The sequence below is a fragment of the Phascolarctos cinereus genome, unplaced genomic scaffold (assembly GCF_003287225.1).
Source record: "Phascolarctos cinereus isolate Bilbo 61053 unplaced genomic scaffold, phaCin_HiC Scaffold_7;HRSCAF=346, whole genome shotgun sequence".
NCBI classification, from domain to species: Eukaryota; Metazoa; Chordata; class Mammalia; order Diprotodontia; family Phascolarctidae; genus Phascolarctos; species Phascolarctos cinereus.
In genome coordinates this window covers 173,601,034-173,623,063 of record NW_027556180.1, presented here as the reverse complement: position 1 = coordinate 173,623,063, position 22,030 = coordinate 173,601,034, and positions in this window count along the sequence as shown.

The following is a 22,030-nucleotide window of genomic DNA, read 5'->3' as shown; positions in this document are numbered from 1 at the left end:
ATTATTATTAACAATATGCCCCATATACCTGTAGTACTTACAGGGAATAGAAGCATTAGACAGGACCTTGGTTAGTTTAATTCAGAACTGAAGGGGGTTAAGTTTCATTCAGTAGAGAATTAAGCAGACAAAATGCAGGAAACTAAATCCAAATTCTGGAAAATCTTTAGAGTTCAATGAAGGATGTTGGTAGAATGTAAACTTGTGTGGTCATAATCAAATGGGCAGTATGAGCAGTACTAATATTTTTATAATGGCGGGCAGCTCAGGTCATATTACTTCCAGCAGTTTCTGGGATAATTAGAGGACTCCTGTATATGTGGGTCATCTGTTGTTATTCAGTCATGTCCTACTCTTTGTGACCTCATGGACAAGGGATGGGGAACCTGCAGCCCCAAAGCCACATGTGGCCTCCTAGGTCCTTGGGTGTGGTCTTTTGACTGAGTCCAAGTTTTATAGAACAAATCCTTTTGTAAAAGGGATTTGTTCTTTGAAGTTTGGATTCCGTCAAAGGGCCACTCCACTTGAGGACCTAGAGGGCCACACGTGGCCTGGAGGCTGCAGGTTGCCCACCCTTGCCATGGATCATACTGTCCATGAAGTTTTCTTGACAGATGAGGAGTGGTTTGCCATTTCCTTCTCTAGTGGATTAAGGCAAACAGAGGTTAAGTGACTTGCCCAGAGTCACACAGCTAGTAAGTGTTTGAAGTCAGATTTGAACTCAGGTGTTCCTGACTCCAAGGCCTGGTGCTCTATCCACTGAGCCATCTGGCTGCCCCAGGATCATTTCCACTATGCAGTAATTACTAGTTTCCCTTTTGGCCAATCTGTACTTTGTATTTTCTCTCTTGTTAGCACCAGTGCTGCCTACACATTTAACAGTCTTAAGGGTTTAAATAAAATGTGGTGAACTCATTACTGGGCCCAAAACAATGTGTAGTCTAGAGGCTTAAATTAGGGGTTTTCAGGGTAGTAGGTACCCTAACTCTGTCTTTTTACAAATGAGGAAATGGAGGCCCAGAGAGGTCAATTGCCTTGTCCAAAGTCACACAAATAGGAAATAGTAGGATCAGGATTTGAACCCAGGTCTTCTGACTCTAAAAGCAATACTTTTAAAATTTGACCACATTGCCATTACTTATGTGATTTGCAGAACACCTATCTCTACACAGGAACTCTGCAAACTGAAGTTTTTCACACCCATCTTGATCCCAAGCTGATGAGGCCATATTTTTAAGGTACCCTGATTGCAAGAAAAATATTCTCTGAATTTTTTTTTGTACTTGACTTGCAATTTTATTGCCTTTGCTAATGCAAACCAGCAATGTCTTGCCACTTTAGAGTTGGAAAGACCTTTATAATAAATTAATTCTTCAGTACTCCACATTATCCTAGAATTCCAGAGTTGGAAGGAGCCATCAGTCTAATCCCAGTTCTGCATCTTCTCTGACAAATGATGATCTAGCTTTTGTTTGAAGACCTCCCACCCATTGCCTTCCAAAGCAGTGCATTCCACTTTTGGACAGCGCCAAGTACTAGGAAGTTCCTCCTTATATCAAGCCTAAATTTGCCTCTTTGTCACCTATAGGGTCCTATGTAACAGGCAGGACAGGGTAGGGGGCAGGAAGTGTTCTCCCCACATGGAAGATGTTGGGAGCAGGGAAGTCATGATCACATGTAACAAAAGTGTCCTTCTCTCTGATTTAGAGCATGTGCAGACATCCTTTAATTGGTTCTAATTGGCTAACTAAATGATAGTAAAGAGGGATTGTTGATTGAACGCTAAATTCCAAAGGCACTAGTACCAGGCAAAGCAATATGGTGCTCATTTCTGCTTGATTGTGACCAAATAAGAAAGCAAGGACTAAGCCTTTGGTGGGGAGAGAAGCATCAGACCTTTAAGATCTTCCCAATGGGGCCACATGGCCTATAGGAGCATGACCCAGTGGTTGCTTGTCTGTTGGAGCTGTTCTTTGCCTCTTTTAGGCAAAGAAGATTGAAGATGGCTATAGCTTTGTGATCTTCGCAACCTTAGTGATTCCAGTGCTTAGCACAGTGCCTGGCACTTGAATGTTAACTGTTATTATTATTTTGAATAATGAATGAAAGAAAAAAACGTTAAGTTATGCACCTTTGAGAGTCTGTGTTCACAATGGAAAGAAAACCCAGGAAGACTTTGGTTCAAGTCCTACTTCTGCCGTATACAGGCTGTGTCACCTTGGGCAAGTCACTTAAGTGCTCAATGCTTTAGGCACCTGTTCAATACTAAAAGCTGACAAGAAGGTGCTAACCTGAATTGGTAAAAGGACTTTCCTCATTTAGGAGTTCGCTATCCCTGCGTCCAGGCACTGTGTTAACTCTTGGCTTATTTCCTCTAGTGATGTCCATTTTAACCAATTCATGCCTTCCCATTCGGTTGTCCATAACCCAGTGTTCAGGGGACCCTTTCTTGGACCTCTTAACGTCATGAGCCTGCCACTAGCGCCCATGACCTATGCAGCAGTTAGGCTTCACCCTCACTACATAATCCACCCAGCTATTTTTTCACTCACAGATTTCTTTGATGATATTTTAACCTTGATTTTCCTTTGTAATTCCTTGCTTGTAATATGTTGTCTCCTGTTAATGCCTTCTTCCATTCATCAAAAAAAATTAAGTTAAATTTTTTAAAATTTCCTTGAGTAATCTCAATTCCCAAGTACCCCAAGTTGTGAGATCAGATCTTACCACTGTGGTTTCCTCATCAGAGGGTAACCACTCTGTGAAGCTTGGCTTCAATAGTTTGCCAGTCCTTCCCAATTCTTAATTTGTGGTTTAGCATTTATATGTTAGAAAAAAATGCCTAAACCAGCACTTCCTTATTAAACCACAAAGCAAATCTGAGCTAGAGTTGTGACTTTTAAACATGCAGAACCTGAAATCTATAGCAAGTAGACCCATGTGACTAGATTGTAGAGAACATGGAGGGAAGTAAAGGGAACTGTAAATATTGTTCAGTTATTTTCAGGCATGTCTGACTCTTCATGACCCCATTCGGGGTTTTCTTGGCAAAGATATTCGAGTAGCTTGCCATTTCCTTCTCCAGCTCATTTGACAGATAAAGAAACTGAGGCAAACAGGGTTAAGTGATTTGCCCAGGGTCACACAACTAGTAAGTGTCTGAGGTCAAATTTGAACCCAGGAGGATGTCTTCCTGACTCCAGGCTCTTCACTTTATCTGTTGCGCCACCTAGCTGTTCACAGTAAATATTAGGCACTTGCCAAATGTTTGTTTATTAGGATTAGCCTAAAAGTTTGCATGTATGGTGGGATAATTGTAGCTCTCATCACTTTCTCCTTAGGGCTATCATTTTAATTCATAAGATCATAGATCTTGATAGTTTTAGAGGCCATCAGCTTCAATCCCTACATTTTATAAATGGAGAAACTGTGGGGTCCAGGCATGTCCTTTAGTCACAGGTAGGATTTGAACCTAAGGACCCCTGACTCTGCAGCTAGTGCTTAAAACCTTAAGCAAACCTTTTTGTGGTTTCCAATGCCAATGATGTATATATTTCGGATCAGGTTTTAAATCTATTTTTGGTGAAGTTGTCTCTGTTCCTTTTCTCGTTTCTTACCATCTTAGCATGGCATAGTGGAAAGAGCAGACTTAGGCTTAGAAACCCTGGAATCCAGCTCTTAGTTCTGCCTCTTAGCTTGTAGGGGATCTTGGGCAAATGACTTCATTTCTCTAGATCTTGATTTCCTCACTTGTAATATGGTGGAGTGGGCTAGGTGACTTCTGAGGTTCCTTAGAACCCTAGTAATGATTGTTAAATTCCTCCGAAATTAAGCAAGTCTCAAGGTGGCTTATCCTCACCCATATCTGCAGTCTGTATTTTAAGATTTGGGAAAGCAGTATACCGAAGAAGCTGTACATGAGGGATGACGAAGGAGAGGAAGATAAAGCAGAAGTATATGTTTGGGGAGTCAACTTGGGTTTTTTTTTTTTGAAGCAATCAGGGTTAAGTGACTTGGTCACACAACTAATAAGTGTCTGAGGCCGAATTTGAACTCGGGTCTTCCTGATTCCAAGGCTGGTGTTCTATCCACTGTGCCACTTAGCTGGGAATTGACTTAAAGAAGAATCTTGTTTTAAGTGTATACTTGTTTTCAAACACACTTGCACACTAATGAAGCACGTTCCCATGTAAACAATCCAAAGGTAATAGTGAAAGAAAATCAATTGGAGACTATATTACATAATTCCATAACAATCATTTTGATTGATTAAGAAAAACTAAATTAACCAGTTCTTTAAAAACCCATCACTTGATTTCTACTAGGCCTTGGGCCAAGAATTGTACTGGGCACAAAGTAGGCACTGGAAAAATTTTTTGTTGACTGATGTTAATAGATGCTTTTGGAGGCACTGTTCCTTTGATTGCTTCTAAGATAAGCATCTATAAGATCTAATCTAATGTTTCAAAGACCTGATTTAGATTCCAAATAGGTTCAGAGCAGAGGTGAAGATTCTGGGATTTCCAGAACTTGTGAGACTTCAGAGCATGCAATACTGACTTTGCTAAACAATTCCATGCCTGGAATGTACTTCCTCTGCACAACCTCTCAGAATCCCTGATTTCCTGCAAGCCCCAGACCAAGTACCACCTTCTAAATGAGGTCTTTCCTGATCCTTGATTTCCTGTTAGTGCCTTCTTCACCACTCCTCCCAATTATCTTGTATTTTTTGTATAAAATACTGTAATCCCCTTCAAACTGAGACAGTTTTTTTTAAGGCAATTAGGGTTAAGTGACTTGCCCAGGGTCACACAGCTAGTAAGAGTCAAGTGTTTGGTCTGAGGTTGGATTTGAACTCAGATCCTTCTGACTTCAGGGCCAGTGCTCTATCCACTCCACCATCTAACTGACCCTAGACTGAGACAATTTTGGTGATTGAAAAGGGCAAAGACAAAAGCAGTCATGAAGACTTACCTCTGAGAAAGCATCCATGGAAATAATGTGCTTACTCAAGGCAGAGCCTGACTGAAGGTGCTATGTTTCAGTTGCTTTTTTGTTTGACATACTAGAAAACGTTGAAGTTAATGACTAGAGGATTCTGAACACTAGTACTATTTTATGATTATTGGATAATTGTACGTTGCTTGATCATGGATCAGCATAGGTCTAGCATTAAATGACATTTTGACTACTCATCCTAAGCTAGAATGATATTTCTCAAGGTGAAGATCCATTTCTTTTTTTTTTTAATATATTATTTATTTCTTTTTAATTTTCAACATTCACTTCCATAAGATTTTGAGTTCTAAGTTTGCTCCTCCTCTCTTCCCAAGACTGTGTGCAATCTGATATAGTCTCTACGTATACATTCATATTAAACATATTTTCACATTAGTCACGTTGTATAGAAGAATTAGAACCAATGAGGCAAACCACGAGAAAGAAGAGACAACAACAAAAGAAGAGAAGTAATAATATGCTTCGATCTGCATTCAGATTCCATAGTCCTTTTTCTAGATGTGGATAGCATTGCCCATCATGAGTCTTTTCGAATTGTCTTTGATGAAGATCCATTTCTTAATCAAACAAGGGAAGACAGTCGGAAAGGAGACCTCCAAGTGATAAGAAAGTGAAGCTGTAGCTTTCTGTAGTAAGGAGCAGAGAAGACACTTCAGAATATATGGAAATAAGCCATAGTTGTCTGTGCTGTTGCTTGTTGCCTGGAAGAACCAGAAGAAGGAGGAGATGGAGGAGGAAGAGGAGAAGGAAGGAGAATGAGGAGGGGAGGAGGAAGAGGAGGAGGAGGAGGAAGAGATGGAGGAGGAGGAGATGGAGGAGGAGGAGGAGGAGGAGGAGATGGAGGAGGAAGAGGAGAAGGAAGGAGAATGAGGAGGGGAGGAAGAAGAGGAGAAGGAAGGAGAATGAGGAGGGGAGGAGGAAGAGGAGGAGGAGGAGATGGAGGAGGAGGAGGAGGAGGAGATGGAGGAGGAAGAGGAGATGGAGGAGGAAGAGAAGGAAGGAGAATGAGGAGGGGAGGAAGAAGAGGAGGAGGAGGAGGAGATGGAGGAGGAAGAGGAGAAGGAAGGAGAATGAGGAGGATATACTCACTACACTGTCACCTCTTGTCAAGGAGGCAGAGAATGAAAAAGAAGGCAATTTTGTCTATTGCCATATACTTTTGAGGAGGTAGAGCAGGAGAGCCCCAGGCACGGGTGAGAGAGCGGAACTGGAGAGGCTTCTGCCAGTCTTGGATTTCTGCCATTTACTGTGTTAAGCACTGATAATGCAAAGAAAAAACACGGTCTTTGCTCCCTAGGAGCTCATATTTTAATATGAGAGGCAACATGCACAACTATATGCATATAAGGTTTATACAGTGTGAATGGAAGGTCCAAGGAAGTTGGGGGTCAGGGCAAGAAGATGTGACCTTTGGGTTGAGTCTTAAAGAAGCCAGAAGTCAGAGGTAAGGAGGGAGAACATTCTGAGCAAAGGGGGCAAGTCAGTGCAGATTCATTGTATAAGGAGATAGGGTATTGTCATGTTTGAGGTCAGCAGATAGGCTGTATATGGAGTATATGGAGAATAAAGAATAAAATAGAGTATATGGAGAATAAAGTATAAGAAGACTGGAAATGTAGAGGGAAGGGAAGGGAATAAGCATGTCTATATCACTAACTATATGTGAGGTACCATGCTAAACATTTTTTGCAAATATCGATCCTCACAGCAACTTTGCGAGGTAGATGCTATTATTGTCCTTATTTTACAGTTAAAAAAAAACACAACAAACTAAGGCAAGCAGAGGTTGTGACTTACCCAGGATTATACAGCCAGTAAATGTTTGAGACTGGATTTGAATGAAGGCCTTCCTCACTTGAAGCCTGTGGCACTCCATCTACCATAAACTACTTGTAAATAGGGGCAAAGTTATGAAAGGCTTTAAATGCTGACTAGAGGAGTATATATTTGATCCTGGAAGTAATAGGGAGTCACTGGAGTTTATTGAGTAAAGAAGAGAGTGTGTGATATGATCAAACCTACACTTTAGGGAAATCACTTTGGCATCTGAGTGAAAGACGGATTAGAGTAGAGTGAGACTTGAGGAGGGGAGATCAGTGAGAAGGCCATTGCAATAGTCTGGGTGAGGGGTGATGAAGAACTTTACTAAAATGATAGTTATGTGAGAATAGAGAACATCGTAAATATGAAAGATGTTGTGAAGGTAAAAACCACATGATTTGCCAAAAGATTGGGTGAGTGCAAGAGATAAGCTTAAAAAGACACTAAAATCATAAGTCAGGGTGACTGCGATGATGGTAGTGCCCTTGACGGACGTTGGAAAGGTCAGAATAGGGGAGGATTTGAGGAGAAAGATAGTGAGCTCTGTTTTGGACATGATGAGTTTGAAGTACCTATATACAGTTAGAGATGTCTGAAAGGCAATTGGTGATGTACTGATGAAGGACTGGAGCTCAGAAGAAAAAGCTGGACTGGATATATAGAACTGAGAATCATTTTCATGGAGGTGACAGTTGAAGAGGCAGCTGGGTGGCACAGTGGATAGAGCACCAACCCCGGAGTCAGGAGGACCTGAGTTCAGTACTAGCTGTGTGACCCTGGGAAAGTCACTTAACCCCGATTGCCTCTAAAAAGAGAGAGAGAGAAAGAGAGATGATAGTTGAACTCATGAGAGCTAATGAGATGATCAAGCAAGATAATATAGAGGGGAAAAAAGAAAAGAGCCCAGGACAGAGAGCCCTTGACAGGCATCCAGTTAGTGGGATGACCTTGGTGAAGATCCAGCAAAGAAGATTTGGGAAGGAGTAGTCGATTGCTTCAGTGAGAGGCTTAGTGAAATTATGTAGTTTAAATTTATAGTGGACCCAGTCAACATGATTTTATGATTTTTCCCTAGCTCTGTTCAGTAGCATGTGAATAAGAATGAAGGAAATACATGGTGGAATAATCAAAGGTTGGAGTTTTGCAAGATGTGATTGGTGATAGGATAAGAGGGCAAAATATTCTAGTGTTGAGGTCAGCGTAGCCTGGGACTGATCCACCAAGGGGCTGGTATCAGGAAGAGAGAAGAGTGTGGTCAGTAGAGGAGTGATGGCCCAGGAAAGGACTAGAGGCATCAGAGGTCACAGTGAGGATAAAGAGCAAGGATAGATATCTTAAGATATAGGGAAATGGGAATAATAAAATATTGTGAAAGGCCTCTGCTTGGACCATTCCCTTTATCTCCTCCCTACTGGTAAAATAGACTCTGCCCCAGGATCCTTGAACTCCAACAGATAGGCTTTTTGTCTTATCTTTTGCCTAGGCCCCAATTTCCAGCTTGTTTTGATATTCTGTCTTCCTCCATTAGAATGTAAACTCTTTGAGAGCAAGGTCTGTCTTGTTTAGTTGTATTTGTATCGCCAGCATTTAATACGGTGTCTGTTGAGTGGTAAATGATTAATAAATGTTCTGTCTCTAGCTATCTATCATTTATCTATCCATCTATGAAAATAGCATAATAGAACCTCGTATTAGAATATCAGCTGAGCCTGAAGCTAGAACTTAAAGAATAAGAAATAAGCCAGCTGAGCAGAGGCAGAATACATTTAATAGTAGATTAATCCTGTAGATTGACCTGTCCATTTGAAAGAGAGAGTAAAGGAAAAAGGAGAGGGAGGGAGGGGGAGAGAAAAATAGGAGAGAGAGAGAGAGAGAGAGAGAGAGAGAGAGAGAGAGAGAGAGAGAGAGAGAGAGAGAGAGAGAGAGCACCCCACTCTACAGGGCGTAGCTCAAGGCAAGATCATGGGTGGCAACAGAAGAGACCAGACCCCCTGAGACTGAAGGCCCTCTGACTCTCCACTGATACATGTACATGTCTCCCTGGATAGAATATAAACAAACTCTTTGAGTGCATAAACTGTTTTGTTTTAGGCAAAAAGTATCCCTGGCGCCAAGTGCAATGTCTGCATATAGTAGGCACTTAATAAATACTGGATTGAAAGATTGCTTGAATTGGAGAATCCAGTCTTTCTTGGAAGAAGCATTATCAACCCACACAAAGTAATTGGACCAACTGGAAAAGTTTCAGGGTTTTCTTGTCATTTTGTGGCACATGAATATAAATATAGATGTTTTTCCATTTCTCCCTGGGAACTTACTTTTTTCCCCTAGTTTATAAATTCAAATGGACCAACGAATTGGTCATATATAATTCGTCCCATAGATTTTTTTTTCTCAGCCTACACTGTGGTGGCAACGACACTGTAGAAGATTGAGGATATTTATCTGAGTAGAAGTCCTCAGAGCTGGCCTGGGGAGTTGGGCAGGGAATGATCCGTCTGTCTCCCATGCCTAATTTTTACTACCATAGAGGCAGAAAGATGGTAGGGAGTTAGTCCAAGACATTTTTCTTCAGTGCATCCCATCCCTATACATGAGCCAGAGCTATCTGTCAACATGGCAGGACTGACACAAAAGGCTTTATGAAATGTTGTGTCATGTGGGTAGGTCATTACAAAGGAACGTTCCCAGACTCTCTCAAAATGACTGTTTGCCATTGAGTAATCACAGGCAATGCTTGTCCAATTCTTTGTGCTACTACAAAACTCTTACCTTTTACTTCTACTTATGGACCTTGGCCATTGGCCTAGTGCTAAGTGAAATAGCTTTTATTGGTAGGTAACCAATGGTTGGTGAGTGCCAGGAGAAGGAACAGGCAGTGAGGATATCTTGCTGCCTTAGGTAATCTGGATTCCCAAAGGTTCGATTATCAGGTATTATACTTGTTCTCTCTACAATAGACTTTTATCTAGTGCCCACACTCCATTGTTTTTCATATATGTAGCAAAAATAAATCACCTACTCCATCTTGTTAGGAATGTAAAACAGAAATCATACAAGGTACAGCTAGATTAGTTCGTGTTTTTAGTTAGCATGAGAAACCTGTGAAAGAACAGTATCTTAATATTACATATCTGTTGAATCAAATTTGTGTATTGGATGGCTAAAAATAATTTATTACTAAGAGAAGTATTCATGAAAGCCTGAAGCAAAGACAGGTGAGCTCCTTTTCCCAGTGTATTGTTTTATGCTCTGCAGCTTTACCTGTCAAACAGCCAAGTAGGAAAGCAATAGAAAACTACATTAATGCATAAGCCATTTTTCTTCCATAGGTGTACATGCAACCAGGTCATGCCTGTGAGTCTCAGTTATGCCAAGTGAAGTAGTCATGCTCACAGGCATGTGCTGCCATCATAATGTGCTCAGATGAGTCCAGGGGAAAAATAGTTTGGTAAACAATTTTAAGAAAAAGTAGTTAGTGCTACAGGAATGGTGTTCTAAGTGATGATAATCCCACAAACATGCTAGTGGAATTTAAAGGGGAGGGAGCTGGGTTATAATGTACTAATAATGCTATTTTAAAATGACAATGATTGAATTAACTTTATGCCTTTACTTAGAACCATAAAGATGCCCAGATTAGTGGTTCCCACAACACGTTTCCCATCTCACCTTTATCGGTTTATCTAGGGCCACAAATTACTGCTTTCATCCAGGCAAAGAGGCAGCAGTATAAGCAATGAGATGGAAGGAACTAGTTCTGAATTTCACCTCTTCCAAACAGAGTAGATGACCCTGGACAATTACTTTAGCTTCTCTGAGACACAGAAATAGGATGGTTAACCTATAATTCTTAGTTAGAAAGTCTACAGAATTGAAAGAGGGTCATTTAAGATAGAGATTTGTGGTAGTGGGCAAAATTATCATTCAAATAAAAGTCTGAAAAATTCTTTGCAGAAAATAAGGGCAAGTGGGTACAGAGTTCAAGGGTGTGTTAATTTAAGATGAATGTGCAGAGCCCTGTCCTGAAATCATTGAGAACGTAGCAGTGACTTTGGTGGTTAGCGGAAAGGAAGATGCAACTCAATAAATATTTACTGAGTTTTTTTATGTGCGCGGGTGTATCCACTGTACCACCTAGCTGTATGCTGAGATATAAAATTTAATGTTAAATGAAATTAGGGCTAGGGAAGAAAGAATGGCAAGGAGAATTAATAACTGAGAACAGAAGGCAGTTACCTAAGTAAACCTTACTTTGAAAATTAGACAGGAACAAACAGAAGTTAATGACCCCGAGAGACAACAAGAAATATGTATTTTTTAGAATTAAAAAAAAAACAGAAAAAAAGATAAGGTTTATGTTATAAAAATAATTAGCCTGGAAAACAGTCAACTAGGAGAAAAGTAATCAGATTAAAATCAAGACAAAAAAAGTATCTGCATATCCTATTTTAAGAAATCATAAACAAAAAACCATCCATAACTTTTAGAACTAGAAAGCAAAGTGAAAATTGAAAGAATCCAGTTTACTTCTGGAAATAAAACCTAAACAGAAAACTCCCAAGAATACCATTGACAAAATGAAAAGCTTCTACCTGAAAGAAAAAAATACTGCAAACAGCCAGAAAGAAGTTCAAGTTCCAAGGACCCCCAGTCAGGATCACAAAGGACTTGGCAGCTATATAAAGTAAGAGAGAACTTGGAATACAATATTCCAAAAAGGAAAAAAAAATGAAGGCTTACCACCAAGGATAACTTACCCTGCAGAACAGGGGGAAAACCCACCTTTGTTAGGATAGAGAACTTTCAAATATTGCTGATAAAAAGATCAGAAAGGGGTAGAAGCTTTGAAATGTAAAAATAGAGATAGAGAGTACTAGAAAAATAAATACACTTATTTATTTGGAAGATGCAGTGGATAGAGTGTTAGATCTGGAATTCAAATCCAGCCTCAGACACTAGCTGTGTGATCCTGGGCAATTCACTTAACCTCTGCCTCAGTTCTTCATCTGTAAAATAGAGATAACAATAGCCCCTATATCCTAGGATTGTTGTGAAGATTAAAATAGCTGAGTTTTGTAAAACACAACAGTAACAGCACAGGCACTTGTTTCCTTGTTTCCAGATCTTTCTTTGTACTCTCGTTGGACTCAAAGGAGTTAGTTTCTTTTTTCTGAGTTTTTGTTTTGGCTTTCTTTCAGTCTATTAGTATATCTTCCTTGGTTAGACCTTCTGTTTATTCGTATCTCCAGCCTCAGTTTCAGTAAGGGGGCTTTGTGCTTGGGTCAGGATCCCCTGCCTCATATTCTCTTGAGTGGTAGCTGATGGTTGACCTTGCCTTCTGCAGGAATTCCTGGATTTGGGCTCAATCTCCTGGGTTTTGGTTTTGACCTTAGTCCCTTTCCTGTCTCTTTCTCCTTCTCCAAACCTGGAGTTAGCATCATCCCTTGCTCTGGCTCTGACAGACCCTAACCAGATGTTGAATGCATTAGTAGAAGGCCTCTTGTAAGATCCCAATCACTTTGCTTCCTAGATGTTATCCTGGTCCTTCTCCTAGTATGACTTGGCATGGGCTACCTGAGCACTGAATTGTACCTGTCTCTTGCAGGTATTTGCAAGTGGGCTCCCTGGGCTCTGTATTGCCCCTGGACTACCTGGATATGGGGTCAGCCATGAGCTGCCCAGGTAATGATCTGGCCTTGTCTCCTAATATGGCTCTGGCATGTGCAGAGGGTGCCTAGAAGCCGTGATACCCCAGTGCTGGTCTGGCCTTATCGCAGCCTTGTCACCTTTAGGGGTTCAGGTTCAGGATGCCCAGAGCCTGTGCAGAGTGCTGGTCTGGCCCATCTCCTTCTCTTACTCCAGACTACTCAAAAGCTATATCTTCTGCCTCCCCTAGCTTGTCCTGGCTGAGAGCCTCTGGAGATTTCTGGCCATCCTCTTTGCTCAGTCTTGGGATGGGATGGAGGAGATTATAGCTGTTTATCTTTGGTTTTCTTTACCATTTCTTTATTGTTCCTTCTGATGCATTTTCAGAGCTTCACTGAGATGTCTCTATGGGATCTGGACTCCTCAAGGTCCAATCATACTGCCATTTTAGCTGGAAGTCTCCTGGCCAGCTTCTGATGGTAATATGACTGCAGGCTGATCATCTATTGATAAAAAATAGCATGGAAGTCTTTGGGTAAAACTTAGTCATGCATCAGTGCCTTTAGGAAAAACCGCCAATTCTCCTTCCCTCTAGGCTTTCAACTAGATACTTTCATTTGCTTTTTTTGGATGTACTCCAGTGGTATTAATTAATCAATCAAAATACATTTACAACTGTATGTCAGGCATTTACAACTATATGCTCAGGCAACACCTGTTAGTTGTTCCTTAACTGAGAACTTAGAGTCTCCTGAACTCATGTCTGATCAAGAAGGCATTTCTAAAATACCTGAATGATAAACATTTTCACTAGTTTGCCTATATTTTTTTTTCCTTGGTAAAAGAAGTTTTTGGTAAAAGAAATTCTGGCCATCATTATTCTATGCCACTCAGATGGTGCATGGCAGAACTGGAGATGAGAACGGTTGACATCATGAACACTGGCTTGTGCTGTGCATCTTTCTTTTTCTGTTTTCTCTTTCTGGATGCCCCCTTCAAACCATTCAGGTAAAACTACCTACAAGTCTATCCTGTGGATAAATAAAATCTATCCTTTCTCCCTCTACTTATCTTCTGTCACCTCCTTGTTCCCATTACTCATGCCATTTCCCTTTCTCTTCTTCAACTTCCTTTTCTTTCTTCATCTGCATTTCATTATTTCCCATTTCCCCTGTTCTGTCTCCTTTCTCCTTTTGCCAAGTTCTGCCTTTCTTTGTATATCTAGTTCTTGCTGTCAAAACCTGGGAGAGAGCAAAGGAAATCTCATTGAACCTTGAAAGTGTTGAATCCCAAGAAACCTCCGATAGGAGAATGCAGAAGTCAACCTGTTCCACTCAAAAAATATTCTGTTCATATGTATACATATACATACGTACACATATATGTTGGTGGCAATCAGGGTTAAGTGACTTGCCCGGGGTCACACAGCTAGTAAGTATCTGAGACCAGATGTGAACTCAGGTGCTTCTGACTCCAGGGCTGCCACCTAGCTGCCCATGTTTGTATATTTTCATAGGCAAGAGACCATATGTTCCCAAGTATAATAAAATTGCAATTAGATCATTGATCCTCATTTTTTGTTTCTTTGTTTATATATATGTCCCACAGGTAGTCAGACACTTCTGTCTGATGTGGACATTAGCTGATATCTTTGGTGAAGACTTGTAGGAAAGAAGAAACAATTATTTCTTATTAACAATCATAGCATTAATATTATCCTGAAACCTTTGGTGAGTTGGGGGGCAGGACAGTAGAGCAAAGAGCTTGAATATTACTTAAGAAGCAGGAACAATTAAGAACTTTCTAGACTATTTTTCTTTTGCCTTCTGTTTTTGTTTTTGTTTTAGGATCTTTATGGAGAAAACTTGGGGGGAGACATTTTTTAATATAAATCTAAGGAACAAATCAGAGCTGACTGATTCATCTCAGGTGATCTCTTGCTGAGTAGCAAGGTAAATAGAGAAATGGGTTGCTTTAGCAAGTACAGACTTCAGAGGGTGAGATGCAAGAGACTTTCTCATTCATTTTTGCTTTGCAACGCCTCTGCTGTGGAGACCCACGTTTATCTTCCAACTAGAAAGGCCGCCACTAGATCATTTTTTTTTTTACTTCTTTCGAAAGCCACCCTATAGCCAGTTCAGACAAGCCTAAGGCTTGGTCTAGATGCGGGAACAGAATCGATGCCTGCCAAACTAAACTCTCTTCACTTTGAAAATCTTTGCTCTGTACTCTGTATTTCAGCACCTCTTCCCATCTCTCTGTCAGCTTAGTGCTTCTGGAGTTTCCCCATTTGCAAAGTGAGAATAGCAACAGCACCCTGTCTCACCACAGGACTAACTGGCAATGGGGGTTGGGAGTGGGGGTTGGGGTGAAAGAGAGATAGAGAGAGACAGAGATAGAGAGACAGACACACAGAGAGACAGACAGAGAGAGACAGACAGAGAGTGGGGGCAGAGGAGGGATGGGAGAGAGACAGAGAGACAGAGAATTATCAAGCTAATATTCACCCATACAATGAGCACATCGTGCTAAATCTCCAAGGGTCGGGCCTACTTTTACTTTCTTTGTTTCTATTTGTTTTAACAAACTCTTTCAATGAAATCTGTGAAGATACTCTACTCCTCCCAGCATTCCTAACTTAAACATATATGTTAATTCTGATATGTCACATGTTTCAAAAACATTTATTCCAACACCATTAGGGAACATTTTGAGCGTAACAAATTTGGATTTTGCTTCTGTGTGATTTCTTCTCTGAGAAACAGTAAGAATGGAGAAAGGTGCACCATTTCACCATAACGGGTTGCAACATTTCCACAAGCAAATTCAGGTCTTTGTCAAGGTAAAGTGACCTATTTCCTGCCTATTTCCTGGTGCAATAGGAGCAGAGAGCAGAGACAGACTGGTTCTTCCTTGCCATTCCCATCTCCTTCAGCTAAACCCTCCAGCCAGAGGTCTGGATTTGCAGCCTGCCCAGGTTCCTTGTGCAGCCTGGGGAGCAGGCCCAGCAGCAGCCCGAGACTCAGGACAAGGTCACTATTTATTGTAGTAGTTATGTATTACTAAACCATTTAACATGTACAAAAGTGTGCAGGCATTTATTGTTATTATAATATTTTTATTAGGTTCTTATCTTTTTAATGTGTGTCATTGACAAAGTTTTTGAGCCTTATGTCCTTAACCCCACTTTCCCTATAAGCTCTGTCATTTTTATTGTGCAATTCTGCATAGCCAGCGCCTTTTTGGAAGCACGTGTGTCATGTCATTAGCAGAACTGACAGTACCATTATTCTCTCTGCAATTTTTGCATTTCTAAGTGGAGGGTGTGGGAATCATTAGTTTGAGAGCACAGGGAAAATTGCTTTTAAAAAAATTAATTTCAATTAAAAAACTTTTTAATTCAAAAAAAGTATTTTTAAGACATTTTTTAACTCAAAAGCTTTTTAAGGCCTTAATGGATGCAATTTTGAAATACCCATTAATTTTAAAAAGTAAACTTCAGTGCTTTTAAAGTCACCAAGTCAGGTTTTTCTTATTTGGGCAGGTTCCATCTACCAATTTGTAAACAGGTTGACTTTTCCATATCTTTCTCTTGAAATAACTGTCTTAGCCTGTTTTGAATATTACCATTTGCCTAGCTGTCTGGGGCAAATTAGCCCAGGGGGTGGGTGACTAACTCTTTTGCTGAATTCAAATGTTTTCTTCGATTCTTCATTAGTTAGATGAAAAGGAGTTTATGCTGAATAACTAACTAGGCTTTGGTTTACAGTGGCTTAATGGAGAGAACTCTGGCCTTAATAGTCAGTACCTGGATTCAAATTCCTTGTCTCACTGTGTGACTGTGAGTAGGTTACTTGACACTGCTAAGCCTATTTCCCCATTTGTAAAATGAAGGGATTAAAATACATGTTTTCCAAGGTCCCTTAGAACTCTAAAATGAATTTGTCATTGTACATGTGTTATTACTGGCGTGTGTGTGTGTGTGTGTGTGTGTGTGTGTAGGGAAATTTGTGTAGCGCACTGTCTACATTTCAATATATTCTTCAACCTCATCCGTAAATGCTTTAGTAGGATTTCAGGCATGCTGAGATCTGTCCCAGACCCAACAAAAATTTGTTTAAATATTTTATTTTCAGCAGCATCAAGGATATAGCCCAGTGAGAAGTTTATAAAAATGCAAACTAGGTCTGTTTCTTCTCTCTTCCATCCTTTACTCTAGTGGCTCCTGGACCTCTATCTTTTCTTGCCGATGAAGGTGACTAATATAAGTGACTAATGAGAAGACGGATCATTTTCCCTCAGTCATCCCTATCCTGCCAGGTAATTCCCATGACTATTTCTTCAGTCACCAACCACAGCAGATTTTGCATGTAGAGGATGTTAATGTATTATTATTATTATTATTATTATTATTATTATTATTATTGTTATTATTATTAGCCTGGGTCTCCAGGGCATGAGCTGTTGTCTGGTTGTCTGGATGGCCATCTGTGCCAGATCCATCTGGCTCCTATAAAGTTTGAAGGGATCATAGGATGTATGTGAGCAATCCTTTTCAAAGTGCCATGTGGAAATCACGGCTTGACAAATGATGTTTATGGATTGCTATGATAGGATTAATTTCATGTTTCATTTTAAGCAGTTTTTTGCCTTTCTTTCAGTGTTTATTAGAAAATTATCAGGCCCCTGCACCTTTTCCTAATAATTTCCCCCATGCTGTAGTCTGTTATCAGCTCCTCCCAGAATAATCTTCCTACTATCCAGCTCTTGGTTTCTACTGCCCTTGGACTAATGGCAGGAAGAGTGTCAGACGGTGATTAACACAGAGGCAACAACCATTTAATCTGACTCATCTGTCAAATGGATCAGCCTGAAGTGCAAGTCTGATCCATCGCCCTCATCCCAAACCCCACCCCCTTCAATAAAGTTTAGTGGCTCCCTATTACCTCCAGGATCAAATATAAAATAATTTGACTTTTAAAGCCCTTATTAACTTATTTCTGGGGGCAGCTAGGTGGTGCAGTGGATAGGACATCAAGCTTGCAATCAGAAAGACTCATCTTCCTTAGTTCAAATCCAGTCTCAGACACTTACTAGCTGTGTGACCCTGGGCAAGTCACTTAACTCTATTTGCCTCAGTTTCCTCATCTGTAAAATGAGCTGGAGAAGGAAATGGCAAACCACTCTAGTATCTTTGTGAAAGAAAACCCCAAATGGGGTCATGAAAAATAGGACATGACTGAAAATGACTGAACAGCAGCAATCACCTATTTTCCCCATTTCTCAGTCCCTCACAGCTCTAGAGTCCTCTTCCACCTTATTCTCTCCAATGTAGCCTTTATTCAGTGACACTGGCCTTCTTGCTGTCCTTCACATAGAATCTTCCATCTCTTGGCTCTGAGAATTTTCACCGACTATTCCCCATGCCTGGAATTCTCTCTCCTCATCTCTGTCTGCTGGCTTCCTTCAAGTCCAAGGTAAAATCTTACATTATTCAAGAAGCCTTTCCCAGTTTCACTTAATGCTAGTGCTCTCCCTTTGTGCTTATCTCCAATTTATCTTGTAAATATATATTGTTCTTATAGCACATAATGACCTCCTCCCTTGGAGCTCCTGGAGAGTAGGGAATGTTTTTGGTTTTTCTTTGTATCCCCAGTGCCCAACATACAGTAGACACTTAATAAGTGCATATTGACTTGACTTGATAATCACAAGCCCCTTGTGCTCAGCTCAATCTTACCACGAAAAGAGAAAACATACCGAGAAAAATGTACATTGCCCAGTCTCCTTCTTTCCTCCCTAGGACGTTTGGCCCACCAATGGGACAAACTAATACATACGCTACAGCTTCTTAGAGCCACAGGTTAGAGTTGGGTGACACCAAAGGTAGATGAGCTCCCCTAAAACTCAGGGCTTAGCAAGCCCTCACACAAGAGGTGCTAGTCTTCCCTCAACACCCCTAATGTGCTAATGACTGGATGGAAACTGACTCTTCCTTTATTCTACATAGAATTTTCTAGTTTAAAATTTGTTAATTAACATTAATTAATTAATTAATATGAACAAGTGTTAATCATTTGTTCTTGCTCTTGACACTATTTCAGGGGCTGCTAAGGGAGAGCTGACTGTCAGATTTTCAGTGTGAGAATTTACACCTCAGAAATGGACAAATGCTCCAAATCAGGCTTGATTTTTTTGATCTAGACTTAAGAGAGTGATGGAGAAGATGTTAGTAATTCATATTAAACTTAAAAGCATGTCATGTATAGTCAAGCAAAACAAACCCCTGCATTGACCACTTCCAACAAAATGTCTCAATCTGCCCTCTGAGTCTATCACCTTACTGTTAGGAGGTGAGTAGAATGCTTCATCATGGGTCTTCTAGAATCTTAGTTGGCCATTTTATTGATCAGAGTTCTTAAGTCTCAGAGTTGTTTGTTTTTAATATTGTTATTATATAAATGGCTTTTCTGGCTTTGCTCAATTCACTTTGCCCCCATTCATACAAATCTTCCCTTTCATTTTTAATTATGCTGCTATAGTATTCCATTGCATTTTTATGCCACATCATCCATTCCTCAATTGATGGACAACCCCTCAATGTCCAGTTCCTTGCCATTACAAAAAGAACTGCTATAAAGATTTTTGTACAAATAGATCCTTTTCTTCCCCTTTTTTTTGGCTCTCCTTGGGGTATAATCCTAGTAGTGGTATCCCTAGTTCAAAGGGTATGTAAAGTTTAGTAATTTTTTTGCTTTTCAGAATGGTTGCATCAATTCATAGCTAATCAATAAAGTAGCTGTTTCAGTTACTTTTTGGTCAGCTCTCCAGGGTTCTCTAAAGTGAATCATCTTATCATCTGTCTTCTTGCAGTCCCTCCAACATTTGTCATTTTCCTTTTTATCAACTTTGCCAATATGATAGGGCAAGAGATAGAGACTTACAGTTGCTTTAATTTGCATTTCTCCAATTATTAGTTATTTGGAGCATTTTTTTTCATAGTGATAGTTTAGATTTCTTCCTTTGAAAACTTCCCGTTCATATCTTTGACCATTTATCTATAGGGAATATACTTTATTTTTATAAATTCAAAATATTTCCTTATATATCTTGGATAGCAGACCTTTGTCAGAGAAATTTGCTGCAGATTTTTCCCCAATTATCTACTCCTCTTCTAATTTTAGCTGTATTGATTTTCTTTATGCAAAACCTTAGTTTTGTGTAATCAAAACTGTCCAGTTTATCTTCTGTGATCTCTATTCCTGTTTGGTTTTAAACTGTTCCCCTTTCCATGAATCTGAAAAGAAATTTTATCCTTTGCTCGTCTGATTTGCTTACAACGTCACCCTTAATTATGTCTAAATCAAGCACCATTTGGGATTTATCTTGGTATAAGGTATGGAATGTTGGGCTATATCTAGTTTCTGCAAAACTATTTTCTAGCTTTCCCCCATATTTTTCTTCAATAGTGAGTTCTTACTCCAGTAGCTGGAGTCTTTGTGTTTATTAAACACTAGGCTACTGTCTTACCTTCTGTATGTTTTGCACCTAATTTGTTCCACTGATTGATCACTTTATTTCTTAACCAGTATCAAATTATTTTGATGATTACTGCTTTATAGTATAGTTTGATATCTATTTCTAGGTCTCCTTCCTTCTCACTTTTTTTTTTGTTATCTCCCTTGAGATTCTTGACCTTTTGTTTTTCTGTTTGAATTTCATTGTTATTTTTCCTTACTCTACAAAGTAATCCTTTAGTAGTTTGATTGGTATGGCACTGAATAAGTAAATTAATTTAGGTAGTATTGCCATTTTATTATATCATTGGTTCAGTCTACTCATGAGCAATTAATATTTCTCCATCTATTCAGGTCTGTACTTATTTCTGTAAAGAGTATTTTATAGTTGTATTTATGTAGTTCAGACATGCACAACTTGGCAGGAGGTAGGGGCCAAAATTAAAATAGGCTAAACTGATAGGTTTTTAGTGGCTCACTTTCCAAGTAAAAGTAACTAGACCCAGAATGATGGTGGTTGGTTGCCATGGGTCATGTGACAAACAGGAGAAAGTGCACAGTGGCAACCCACCCACCAAGTTACATGACGGGCACAACAAAGACTACATTTTTCAATGTGCTGGGCCCCTGTGCAGGCCTGTTGTAGTTCCTGGGAATGCCTTGTTAGATAGACTACCAAGTACTTTATATATTCAATAGTTATTTAAAAAAAATTTATCAATCTCTTCCTGCCAGATTTTATTGGTAATTTATGGAATTGCTGATGATTTATATAGATTTATTTTATATCCTGCAACTTTGCTAAAGTTATTATTTCAATTAACTTTTAATCAGCTCTCTAGATTTTGCTAAGTAAATCATCTGATCATCTAGAACAAAAATTAATTGTGTTTCCTCTTTGTTTATACCTATTCTTTCAATTTATTTTTCTTGGTTTATTGCTATAGCTAGCATTTCTAGCCCTGCATCAAATGGTAGTAGTGATAATGGATATCCTTCCTCTACTCCTGATCTTATTATATTAGTTCTTGGTTTAAAGTAGATATTATTCATTCTGTTAGGGAAAGTCCACTTATTCCTTTGTTTTTGTGTGTGTGTATGTGCACATTTAAACAGGAATGAGTGCTTATATTATCAAAAGCCTTTCCTGCATATATTGATAGGGTCATATGATTTTTGTTTTTATTTTATTAATATACTCAATTATGTTTATAGCTTTCCTAATTTTAAACCAACCAGGCATTTGTGGTGTAAGTCCAAGCTGCTCATGATATATAATTTTTATGACATGTTACTAGGTACTTTGCTAAATTTTATTCAAAATTTTTTAAATCAGTGTTCATTAAGGATTTTGTTCTATGGTTTCCTTTTTCTGTTTTGCTTCTCTCTAGTTTAGCTATCAAGACTGCATTTGTATTACTGAAGGAATTTAATAGGACTCCTTTTCCTATTTTTGCAAGCAGGTTATGCAACATTGGAATCTTTGAACAAGGTAGCTAGGTGATGCAGTGGATAGAGTGCTGAACCACTCAATGCATATATGTTAATTATTGACATTAATTCATTGTCTGTGATACTTTTCAGTATAATGGAGTTTCATCTTCATCCCTTCATCTGTGATACTTTTCAGCATAATAGATTTTCCTGTTCATCCCTTAAGCATATTTTTGCTATTGCCTTGTCTGAGATTGTGGGTTCTATCTTTGTCTTTTTTTCAGCTGAAGCATAATATATTTTGCTCCATCCCCTTATTTTAATTCTATGTGAATCTTTATGTTTCAAGCATGTTTCTTGTAAACAACATATTGTTGGCTCGTGCTTTCTAATCCGTTCTGCTATTCTCTGCCATTTTATGGGAGAATTCATCCCATTTACATTTACTGTTGTTGATTAGGTTTCCGTCTTTCTTTTCTTATTCTTTTTTTTTTCTCTCTCTTTGCTCTCTCTCCCCCCATTTACAAACAAAAAGGACAGTTACAGAAGAGTGTTCTCAGGACCAGTTGTCTATGCTTTCAGCTTCTTTG